The following is a 10,101-nucleotide window of genomic DNA, read 5'->3' as shown; positions in this document are numbered from 1 at the left end:
GCATGGCAGGATTGAATGAATGGGTGGGTATGGCTGCTTTTGCACTTCCAGAGGGAATGTCTGTGCATTGCCTCTTTGGCCACAGAGGTGTTCTGTTCTACAACTAAAGTTGGGTCATGAGAGTCTTTTAGCCCTCCTGGGGTTGGAACCCAGGCCCTTGAACTTCATGGCAAGTGCACTGCCCCAGAGAGATCTACTGGAGAACAAAGGTAACACTCAGGGCCACAGTACCAGGCATGCCATTTTGTGAGATCAGCTCTCAATGCCATCGGTCACTAGATCCAGCCATACCTGCCTGTGACAACTGTTTTCAAATTGTTGAGCTTCTGAAGTCAGTAAATTTTTTTTTTTCAGTTTGTGTCTGATATGGCTTTTATCATTGGCAAAGGAAGGCTCCACATTGATACAACCTAGTCCCAAGCCTTGAAATCCTGGATTCATGTTCCAATCCCGGAAGTCCTTCCATATGGGGCCTGGAAAGAGTGCAGTGCATATCAGGAGAGGATGTTGTAGTGGCATTTCAATCTTTTGCCTGCATTATGTATAAAGACTGCCTGAAGATCTGAGAGTAAAACAGTCCCACTAGTCAGCCTTACAGACCAGATTATGGTAACACACCTTTAATCCTAGTAACCACACTAGTTGCCATAGAAACCTGGCAGTGTACAACCTGTTTAATCCCAGCCCTAGAAAGGAATATAAGATGGGAAGACAGCTCTCAGACACAGTCTCATTTTGAGATTCCAGGAGGCAGGATTGCCATTTCAGACTGAGGTCGAGGTAAGAGCCAGTGACTGACTGTTTTGCTTTTTGGATCTTCAGGTTGAACCCCAATTTCTTACCCTGAGCTTTTGTTAAATCGTGCTTCAGGATGTGTTCTGTGGGAAGGACTGGCTCCTGAGGCTGTGGACTGCAATAGCCAGTAATAGCCAATACTTGGCAGCTGAGGCAGAGGTGGCATTGCAGCCCTGCAATCTGAGGGCACCCTTGCTGCTCATCAGAACTGTTAGGGCTAAATAGGAATAGCAGCAGTCAGCATAACCTTAGAACTGGCTTCATTGTTGTTGGCATCCTATCATACTCCAGCCATGTGACACCAACCAGCAGAACAAATGGTGCCCAAAGCAAGGCAAAGCTTTTCTGGGATCTAATAAAATTGTCACTGCAGAGCCTCTGAGTCTCTGAACTGTTCCATAGGCCAGCACAGTTCAGAGAAACCCTACCCCAACCTGCGTCTCCAAAGGCCTCAAAGGATCAGTTTTCTGCTTCCATCATGAGGGTTCCTGGAACCCATCTCAGTTTGTCAGCTTGTGCCTTTATTTTCTAAGCCATCTGGCTATGCCATATCAAAGGTTCAGGTCATAAATCTATGGCTGACTTCTGAAGCTCAAGCCCTTCCCTTACCACTGTGGGTGGCTGAGACCCCAAATCCATCTTGATCTCTCCCTTTCTCCCCATGTCCATCTCCATCCTTTCCTTTTCTCTTGACCTCTTCAGGGTAGGGATGGAGCAGCCCTCTCTGATATTTTCTGTGTATTTGTCTCTCCATCTCTACCTGTCTCTCTGTCTCCGCACAGAACTAGAGATGATGGCACCTCTTCTCCAAGGTAAAATTTGGATCTCAGATATGCCCATACTTAACGGTAAAATTATCCCTTATGAACCAGACTCATTTAACTGGCAGCTCCATCTGCGTCTGTGACTCAGGCTGGCAGCCCTGCCCCTCAGAAGAGTTTGAGGGTGGAGAATGATGTACCACCACACACTTGGACTCATTGTCCTTAGGAAGCCTGCCATCATGCAGTTGGTGAGTGGCTCCTCAGCCACAGGTACCTATGGGAAGGCAGAGCCAGATTGTAGAACTACCAGAATGACACTCTGCGCTTGTTCCACACAAAGGAAGATACAGTTTGCTCCACGGGTACATACATAGTCAGCACTGGGAGGAATCCCAGGCACCCTGATGCAGCTGTGTGTTTCCTTGAGTCATTTGCTTTACCTCGCTGAGCCTCTATGTCCTCACCTATGCAACAGGGCAAAGTGTGTTTTCCAGGGTGTAAGGCACACATGAACTAAGCAGGTAAAATCCTTAACTATAGCCTAGGCTGGAGTAAATGCTTGGCTAGCTTAGCCATCAGTTCCTGCCCACTTCCACCTCCTCCTCCACACAATACACAGAACTACACAAACGATATTGGATCTTACAGAAATACTGTCACTGCTCATTAGAGCTAGCTGTCCCCAGTGCTTGGTCCAGATGGCAGGCTTAATAGCTGAGGCTATAGCTAGGAGCATGGGGACAATGGTTATTGGCAGAAGCTTGCAGTGGTATTGACCTGGCAATGACTCCAGAACGCTTCTTGAGAACCCCTTTTTGAAGTCCCCTAAGCCACAACAGTCCCTGGTGATGCCAAGACAGCCTGGGGTGATCGTCCCAGGGAGCCAGGCCCAGCAAGAGCAGAGAATCAGTTCCTGTTCTCTGAAAGCAGATATTTTCAAGCTGTGACTGAGGTCATTGTCAAGGTACTTGTCCCTGGCAAGGAGATTAGGCAAGGGTGGAGCCACTGCCCAGAGACCCTGGGGGTTGCAAGCCTTTGGGCTGTGGCTGGGTACTCTAGAGCATTCTAGTGTCTTCACTGGCATGCCTACCAGCTATATAGCTGGAAACTGGCCTTCGTCCTTGGTGGGAATGACTTCAAAGCAGAAAGCCTGATGCACAGTTCCTAACTACCTTTCTACCAATTTCCATGGCCTTTTTTTGGAACAGGTTACTAGGGTAAAGTACTGGTTTTAATTATTTTCCTATAGATTTATTTCCTGAAGATTTATTTATTAATTATGTATACAGGGTTCTTCCTGCATGTGTCCCTGCAGACCAGAAGAGGCCACCATATCTTATTATAGATGGTTGTTAGCCACCATGTAAGATTGCTGGGAACTGAACTCAGAACCTTTGGAAGAGCAGTCAGTGCTCTTAACCTCTGAACCATCTCTTCAGCCCTATTTTCTTAGCACTTACTGTTTTTTACTTAAAATGCTATTATTTTATTTAGAAGTGCTCAGTGGGCATGTTTGTCTGAGGGCTTTAGCTAAGAAACTCCCAAGAAACCAGTTCCTTTCAATTCACCAGTCTCTGGCTGGCTCCTGGCAGGCTGGGGACCCACGCAAGAGTATAAAATGTCCCTACCCCATTAGCTTATAATCTAGTGGACAAAGCAGCCGATGATGGAATACGTTTAGTCATCCACTGTGGTGGCCCCTGCAGAATGACCTGCAGGGTTGTGGCCGCAGGCAATGCCCCGGCTCCTGGTGCGTGTGCATGGCCTTTCCAACCCTGCTGATGTAGCTTCCCCAGACCACAGCCTGAACTCTGGCTAACCCCTCCCACACACCACTTGGTAACCTTGAAGGCATGTTCATGTGTGTGCATGCAAAGGTCAGCTTTGAATGTCTTCCTCTATCCCTCCATCTTGTTTTTTGAGACAGGCTTTCTCACAGAAACAGGTGCTCACTAAATAGGCTAGACTGACCAGCCAGCAAGCTCTAGGGATCTACCTGTCTTTACCTCTCTAGCACTCCAATTGAAGACATGTGCCACCAAACCCAGACTTCTGTGGGCACAGGGGATCTGAACTCAGGGCCTTATGCTTATTCAGCAAGCTTGTTACTAGCTGAGCCATCTCCCCATCCCCTGGCTTGGATTCCCCTCCAGAGTGGCAGCATCAGCCAGATTCTCTTCATCCATTCTTTTTTCCCTGACACTCTGGCAAAGGACACTTAGCACAGTTAATGACTCACAAGGTCCTCTGACCCTCCGGTAATTGCCTCTGGATTTTGGCATGAGCTTAATACATGATTGACTATTAATATGCAGACTGATTATTCAATGGCTGGAATGATCCCCATGGGTGGGGAATAATGAAGTAGATGTGTTACTTGAAAATTGTGTTTTATTTACCATCGTTACTTAGTTTGAATGATATAATGAAATGAGCTGGTAGCTCATGAGCTAATCATAAAGGAAGAAAGGCAGCCTGGGGCTCACTTTCATTTTCCTCCATGGGAAGTAGAAACCTGGAGGCTGCAGGCTCATGGTGGTGGGGAGGGGGGATTGAGGGGGCAGCTGAGTACCCATCGCACAGGAGTTCATATGCTCTCTGTACTTGGGGGACTTTTAAAACACAAAGGAGTCTTTGAAAGTGTTTTTATTGATTTGTATTTTGTAACAAAGCTAACAGGACTGAGATTATAAAAGACTTGGTCCTGATGTCCAATTTCACCAAGAGTTGCTGTTGCCTGTTTTTCTGTTTTAAGACCATACAAACACATGGAATGCTCATGGTTAATGTAGCAAAGTTAAATACTCGCAGAGGGCAGTGGGAGACACAGCACCAGGCAGACCTGGCAGTGTGTCACATGATGACAGGGGTTCTTTGAGGCAAAGAAAGGCCTCACAGGGTGCAAAGGCATTCCTCCAGGTACAGCTAGTTGGTGTCAGCCCCACCACCTTGGAGAATGACTCAGCGATGGCTGCTTGGCAGGATGATCTCACCATGTAGCTCAGGCTAGCCCCACACTTGCAGCAATCCTTCTGGTTTAGCCTCAGGAAGTGCTGTGACTCTAGCATGTAACACCACACCCAACAACTTCTTGGAGCTTGCCCGATGTGGGTCTGGGAACCAAACTTGGTTCCTCTGCATAATCTGCAAGCAGTGCTTGCTCTTAGCCACTGAAACATCTCTCCCGCCATAATTATTCTTCCCTTTGGCTCTCAAAAACCCAAGTGTGTGTTCCAGCAAATTGAGATGGTTCTTCATTCTCTTTCCTGAGTGGCTCGTTGATTACCAGATGTTGAACTGACCCAGAGAACCATAAGAGGACAGAATTGAAGACTCCGTGTCTCCTTAACTCAGAGAGCAGCTACAGCCTGGGACAGGGAAAGTTCCAGCATCCAGTGGTTAGAAGTGCTCCTCTGCAGGCTGCAGTGTTTGGAGCTGCTTTGTCCGTTTGTGGTAGAGCCTGAGGCTTCTGCCTAAGTAGCATTTTTTCCACCAGTGGCAGAATAAACAGGCCCAGGAATGCCAGCAAAACCAGGAAGATCATTGGATGACTTTCAGAGGGAGGGGAAAGCTAGCTAAAATCCAGGCATCCTGCTTTGTGATCCGGGTTCTCACTTCCACCTGTGGCTGGACCAACAAGAGGTGAGCAACAGTCTGTGAAGGACCGAAGTACAGAAAATGGCGGCCTTCTTGCTCCAGATGGGAATGAAAGACTATGGCAGAAGTACAACCAAAGCACTTAACGGGAAGAGGAAGAATCCTGTCGAGAGCTTTCTTAGAGAAGGGCTTTAAGGGCTGTGTAGGCGTTTGCCTGAGTGAGAAAGGGTTCCTGGAACTGAGGAAATGGTCAGTATGTAGCCTTCTGGGGGTTTGCAGAATGGTGTTACAGTGTCTATCTGGAAACGCAAGACTGGATATTGCTGAGATTTGGAGGACCTAAGCAATGTGGAGAGTGACCTGAGTAGGGCCTTAAGAGGCTCCCTGTGGTGTGGATCCTGAGCCCACAGCTCTCCTCCCTGAGGAAAACTCAGGTGTAGGGTGTTCTGGCAACTGTGCTCTGAGGATGAGGGGGTATGTGAGCACAACCCTCTGAGTAGATGCTGGCCCCAGGGTCCAAGCCACCTTCTAGTCTACAGCTCTGGGGAGTTGCCTTGCCAGAGATTGTGCTGAGCACTCTAACTGAACTCCATCAGCAAGCAGGCAGGCAGGCAGGAACTGTCTGGCCAGGAGGGCAGGAGGGCAGGAGGCCAGGATGAGACAGACTCAAATTCAACCTTTTAGGAGGCCACCAAGACTAAACTGCCTCAGTCAGTGTACAAGGTGACTGGAACTGGGAGGCGAGACCCTCGGCTTGCCGTTAGTGGGATGCGATGTGGATGCACTGTCTGGGGTTTGGTTTTAGAGGCGGCACCTGGCAGGGGTGGGAGCTTTGCAGAGCTATCTGGAATTTTGGCAGACTGCCGCCTTTCCAGTTCCCCGTCTTCCCTCAACCCTCCACTGCCTGTACAGGTCACCATGTCTCTTACTTGCTCATTTACTCCTCTTTGTCTGCCTTCTGATAGGATGTTCACAGCCACATGAGCAAATCGCAAATCTGTGTCCCATATAACTAACTGAAAAAATATCTCACGTGTGAGAGAGCATTTTCCCAGAGTGCTGACTCCGTAGACACTTCGGTGCCTGACTTTATAGAGAACTAGGGGATTGAACTCAAACCCTCGTGTTTGTAATGCAAGTACTTGACCCATTAAGCTCTCCAGCCTGGATGGAGAGATGGCTCAGAGGTTAAGAGCACTGGCTGCTCTTCCAGAGGTCCTGAGTTCAATTCCCAGCAACCACATGGTGGCTCACAACCATCTATGATAACATACATGCAGGCAAAATGCTGTATACATAATAAATAAATCTTTTTTAAAAAAAATGGAAAAGGAAATGTAAGGATGGTGCTGGAGCAGGGAGAAGGGCCAGAGCGAGCCCTGCTGGAGTAGGCCTCCTGCAAGGCCGTGTCCTTTTCCGTGTGTTGTGAAAAGGTCAGACAAAGAGGAAATGATGCAGTTGGTATTCATGCATTTCCACATGAATGGAGAACCATGACTATGTTTTCACTGGACCCTTCTTTATTTCATCTGTTTTATTATTTTTTTGAGACAAGGTTTCTCTGTGTATCCCTGGTTGTCCTGGAACTCACTCTGTAGACCAGGCTGTCCTTGAACTCAGAACTCCACCTGCCTTTTCTTCCCAAGTGCGGGGATTAAAGGCATGTGCCATCACTGCCCAGTTGCTTCTTTTCAAAGGCAGCTTCTTACTCTGTAGCCCAGGTTGGCCTTGAATTTGAGGCAGTTCCCTTGGCTCAACCTCCCCTGTGTTAGGATTGCAGACATGTGCCACTGCGACTGTCCAGTGGCTTAGCTTTCTGTTCTTTGTCCCAGAGTGTTCTGACATGTACTGACGTGTATTTAGATGTGCCAAGACATCTCTGAGTACTTCAGTGTGCTGATCAAAATTAAAATCATTTTCTTATCATACCAGCACCAGCAAAATCACAAATATGACATCACAGTCCTGTCAGTCACCGTCATCAAATGCCTCAAGTTCCTCCCCCGTGGCTTTCCTGACAAAGTTTCGTCATAAAAGTGTCTCAGATGTCAGGACAAGCGGAGGCACTTTACCAAGAACGTGGTTAGGTCTGGCACCTGGCTCTGCAATGATCATTTGCCATGAATGATTTGCTGCATGCCAGTCCCTCCCCCTTGGCCCCTGCTAGTCAATCTTGGGGGTTCTGTCTTCCCAAGTTAGATGCAGACATCAGTCAGTTCCCTGAAAATGCTTCAGCACACGCGTCATATATAAAACTCCAGCATTTCTTCATCTTCTCTTTTGATATGAACTTTACATGCAAATCTGCAAATGTTAAGTACTGTATTCAGTGTGTTAAAACATCTTGGCCAGGTAGATGAATCTGCAGGCGATGGTGCTTGCTGCCAAGCCTGGCTGTTTAATTTCCATCTCTGGGACACACATGGTGGAAGCTGAGAACTGACTCTCACTAGGTGTCCCCTGACCTCCACACATGCGCTGTAGCAATACACACATCTATAAGCACGTGCAAACATACACTAGATAAAGCATAATTTAAAAAAAGACAAAGTCTGTGCAGTTAAGTCCAGATTTTTCTCCAGCCAACTCTGCTATATTTTCCCCTATTATTGCCCTTCTCAAACTTTAAATGAATGGCATCATATTGAGCTGGGTGTTATAGAGCCCATCTATAATCCCAATTTTTAAAGGCAGAGGAGGAAAAGTCATGAGTTCACATCCAACCTCAGCTTCAGAGAAGGGGGCGGGACAGGGACAGGGCAGAAAGAGAACATCTTTCCAAAATTTACAAACAGGAACTAGAATTGTAAGGCATTTCATACATTATCCTTTTGTTGGTCACCCTGCTGGGCATGAGCCCAATCCTGACACTGCCTAATGCTAATAACTAGTCCATTCCAAGACTGAGCACTTGGGAGCTGGCTTCCTTCTGGGTATTTTAAGTAGAGCTACTATAGGCATCCTTGTGCAGGACTGTGTACAGGCACCTGTCAGCAAAGCTCCCCATAAGGTCCTTGGTTGTCACCTTTCTAACGACACTTTTAACCTAGATGTAAGAGAGTCGATCAGATTCCCCTGTGGTGTCCATAGCCCCTATGACCCAGCTAACATGGCCTTTGCTCCTGAGAGACTTGTGAACCGGATGGGCTCACAGCTGGGACATCCCTTTCACCGCCTAGTTTCCAAGTGTCATGGCACTACCACGTGCAGCCACCAGGGAGCGCTTGTTCACTTTGTAGATTTTAAGTTCTCTTGTCTGCAAAGAAACACAATGTTCTAGCAGGAAGTAACTCTTAAGATTCCCCCCCTTGGTGTTTCTTGTTCTGTAGTATTTAATGGTGATGTTTGTTCCGTTGTTCAATGTTTACCGAATACCCACTGGGTCTCAGGCATTGTGCCACGCACTGGGGGCGGCACAGAAACGGAATGCTTGCCGTCTCTGAAAGCCTCTGGTACAATAGGAAACATCCAGGTGGGTGGCAGCTGCTGTGGGTACCGTCCAAAAAAGCAGTAATATCAGGAATGAAGGGAAGACTACAGAAGGTTTTGGAACATAGATCTGTTTAGGGAGCCTGAGAAGTCAAGAGCTGAGGAATGTGGGCAGCATTCCTGTGGAGCGGCACTGGGGCCAGGGCTACAAGGGGATCTCAGAGGGCAGAGGGTGCCCTTCCATATCCATTCAGGTGATGACAGGGTCTTCACTGGGGTGGCACAGAATAATGACTGGAGATGAACTCTGAACTCTGAGGGAGTAGACAAGACCACATCTCAGGAGAAGATGGCTTGTTCTGGAATGTTCTTGGAGCACTCTTATTTTGAAATATTCTTGAAACATTCTTATTTTGAAATGTTCTTGGAACATTCTTGAAGTTTGGTTTTTAAAGACACAGACCTTTGTATTGTCTGTTTTTCGGAATTATCTTGATTGTTTTTCCTGTTTCGGAAAAGTATTACCCTGTTGCTGGCTAAATCCTGAGGAGATTTTATTTGGCACCATTGTGATACTGTTCAAACTCAACCCAAGAGAAATGGGGCTGCTTTGGAGAGCAGAGAGGGGGGTCAGTAGGTAGAAAACCCTCAGGAGGAGCAGCCTGGCTGGAGAATTTCTGCAGAAGGTGGGCAGGACCACCAAACATCAAGGAGGGAAAAGAAAAAACCCCTTCCCTGGACCTCGCCATGCTCTTACCCTGCCTCGGGTAAATCGTGTCTTTGTGATTGCATTTTTCTGTTTCTGTCAGAGACAGAATCTCACTCTACAGCTCAGCCCTCAAATCTGTGGTCGTCCTACCTCAGGTGTGTGCCACTACACCCAAGTCCTAAACATTTTTTAGTGGTTTTTGATTTTTACATGTCTGTGTGTATATGTGCATGCACATGCAGGTGCCCATGGAGGCCAGAAGAGGGCATCAGATTCCCTGGAGCTGGAGTTACAGGTGGTTGTGAGCTGCCAGATGCAGGTGCTGGGAACCCAGCTCAGGTCCTTTGCAAATGCATCAAATGCTCCTAACCGCTGTGTGCCACTCCAGCCCCACCTAAACACAGCAGGCAGTGTGACTCAAAAAGAAATGAAGTGGCAGGTTAATGACTTCAGCAAGCTTTTGTTTCCACCTTAGCTGAAAGAAATGGTGTTAGGCACTTAAAATAGGTTTCCAGGATAAACAAAACCAGGAAGTACTTTCAGGCCTGTTATAATAAGCTGGCTTGCGTAAGTCCACAGTGGCTGACATAAACATTACCCTCTCTTTTAAGTTTAAGATCAAATGTTTCCTTTTAAAAAAACAAAAACAAAACCAAAACTCTTTGCTTACTCCCCCCTTTAAAAAAAATCTTCATTTCATTAGTGAAGGACAGTCCAGCCCTGGCCCTGCATTTGAATCCAGCCTCCTGACAGAATAGATAAAAGATAAAAGACTCTAGTTTCCCTCAGTACAAAACAAGAATAGTA

The sequence above is a fragment of the Myodes glareolus genome, chromosome 2 (genome assembly GCF_982192425.1).
Source record: "Myodes glareolus chromosome 2, mMyoGla1.1, whole genome shotgun sequence".
Taxonomy (NCBI): Eukaryota; Metazoa; Chordata; class Mammalia; order Rodentia; family Cricetidae; genus Myodes; species Myodes glareolus.
The sequence above is the reverse complement of the archived record's forward strand: the minus strand, read 5'-3'. Positions refer to the sequence as shown.